This window comes from Phytophthora parasitica (assembly GCF_000247585.1).
Source record: "Phytophthora parasitica INRA-310 unplaced genomic scaffold supercont2.119, whole genome shotgun sequence".
NCBI lineage: Eukaryota > Oomycota > Peronosporomycetes > Peronosporales > Peronosporaceae > Phytophthora > Phytophthora nicotianae.
Genome location: NW_008649105.1, coordinates 55,723 through 58,572, shown reverse-complemented (window position 1 = coordinate 58,572; position 2,850 = coordinate 55,723).

Genomic DNA, 2,850 nt, shown 5'->3' with positions numbered 1-2,850 from the left:
ATCAAAGCGCAGCATCTCGATTTGCAGTTTAGTCTTCGGTGGTGATGCTGGGGAAGGCCGTGGACAGCAAGGGGTGGTCCGGAAGTGGCTAGACGCTCTCGCGCCATTTTAACTCACCTGGGACCTCGACAAAATCGGCAACGAACAAAATACTTCGTTTGAGAGTTTTAAAAGATCGGAAACGTCTTTCGAACACTGAACCGGACTTTCAATTACAAGAATGGCCATGGTGGGTATACTGTACGTCTTATCGTCACGTAAAATCTGCAAAGATCGACGTTGAGCCTTGCTGAGTGGCAACCGCGGGCGAGAAATGTCTGTATAAAACTCATGAAGCAACCGACCTGTTTTCTAGCAGTGGTCTCGAAAAGATCGCGAATTAAATTCTGAGCGAAGAACATTTGAGGTGACGATAATTGTGCAAAATACTGCGGTTGAGCATTGACTAGGGTCCCAATCGGATTTGTAGCACACATATCAGTGCTTGAATCAATATCCGATTGCAAGTATATCCAATACCTCCAGCGCTCTAATATATCGCATCGCACAGATCCGAACATTACCTCATATTGGTCACTACGCATAACCACAGCATTGACGTAATCGTAAGCATCGGCACCTCAACCACGAACCAAACCACTGAATCTTGAGCGTTGTTAGCTGTCGCCGATAAAGCGTGACGTGGAGCGGAGGTAAAAACTGAATTTCTAGCAACTGGAAGTTGCTGAAGCCAGTCATCAACAAGGAGTACGTGCACTCGAATAATCGAAGCGACGGCCATATTAGAATTATGCGAAGCGAACAATACGTCCGAGTATGCGGACATGGCATGTTGATATCTCCACAATGATCAACAATATAACTTGTAAAATGTTTCGATGAGTGCGATTAAAGGATTCCAATTGATTTGAGCCTTGTTAACACGGCATTCAAGCAACGTGTAGATTGCTTTACTACCAGCATTGCGAGTAACAATACCTCGATAGGCACCTGTATTCACTGCATCCGGCGGCCCCCCCCATGATTCAGCCAATTTTTGAACTGCATGAATAACTTGCCTTTTTTGTCAGCACCTGGTCCATGAGTTGCTACTTCTGGCTGACATCTCCAGCAAATTAATTGAGTAGTTTGCTCCAAATTTTACCAATGCGGCGTGTTGCTTTTCCTTCATTGAAAAATGCGCGATACATCAAGTAGTGGATGGTACGTTAGCAATTCGGTTTTCGAGTGGAGAGTTGAATTGGTTCCACCCAGATTTGACACTGCGCTTGCATAAGTCTGACACGAGTCCCTCATAAAGAGAATTGTGCGTCGGGCAGCGAGGTTTGTACACTATCATAGTTTTCAGGCGAATTATTGTTTTATCAAGATTTCCATAGGCACACCTTCAATTACCAAAACGTCGTAAATCACATTAGGTATAGACGGCACCTCGAGTGGTGATGCTTCACTGAATCTGTTCAGTTGATTTTATTGAGTTCATCCTCTGGAAAAACCATCGCCGTCCAAATATCCGTCAGCATCATCCTCGCCAAAGCTGATATTATCTCTAGATTTATCTAAGCCACAGTGCCCGTCATGCTGCAAAAATATCCCCAGAGCAAGGGTAGCTATCATAGCACACTGCCTCCCTGTTGGAAAGATCAGCGCGAGACATCTCGCCCGATCCATAGCAGTCAGTATGGAATGAAGCGTACTTTGCCGAAGTCGTACATGACTGAGGTAAAGACTGGTCGCCGCACGGACCTCTTGTATACACTGGAGAACAATAGGTTCTTGAGCTGCATGAAGTACAAGCCCCAGTGTGCGACCAAATAAACAACTTCGCGGACCCGCTTACTGGCGCTTGTACCAGCCAGATTGAAGGTATTTGGGAGGTCAAAATAAAGTCATGAATGAAGAGTGAGCGCCACATGAAGAAGGCAAAGATGTCAGGCTCCCTAGACGAGTATCTGCCGAGATCATGATACTTTGATTAGTCGAAGAAGACATTGACTACTGAATATTTCCACGATATCGTGATTGCCATCAGGCGTATACCAGGTGTAGATGCTAGTCAGGATGGCTACGTAGTATAGGCGATACCTAAGTATACAAATGTAGTTTATTTTTCCTTTACAGACTGTGCACACTTGCGGGCGTTATTTTGCATCGTGTCCACTCTGGTAGTTACCTATGGGACGGCATCAAGCGAGCGCGGCTGCCAGCGATGTTCCTGCTGGCCCTACTACTTCTTTTGTCCTCGTGGTGTCTCATGGAGCGGCATGGGAGACCTAACGCGTCGATTTGGGACGAATTTACAGTCGGTATCGGAACCGAGAAGCGCAAATATAAAAATGTGACGTACATCCAGTGCCAACATATCTTGTGTCTTATCCAGCCATCTTGAGGAATGCTAAAGCACGCCAAGCGCTGCCCGGATATTTCAGAATTTCTGCGTAACCGGAAGATGCCTTGTGAGAAAGCGCCACCACAGCGGCGATGATTGTCTCGGTGAAGATTCCAACGTTGAAGACAGTCTATAAACTCCTACATGACCTGACCCCGCCGAACTAAGCACAACCAGAAAGCTTCAATGCCAGACGGCTATTGCCATGTTCTTCTACACGGCATCAGTGACGTTTCGTGTTGCGGAACTCCCTGGCTTTAGGCAATGTAGCCTGCATTTACCCATCAGTCATAATATCTACTCGCGCAGATTTAGTTGGGAACCTGTTTGGGTGTGCGTTTCGTGCTGGGAAAAAGGTGCCATCGAGGTACTGAAAAACGTGCCTTTTGTTGCTCTTGTGTTCAACGGATGATCAAACCCGCCATGCGAGAGTCTCGTTAATTTCACTGTGATTGCTCCTG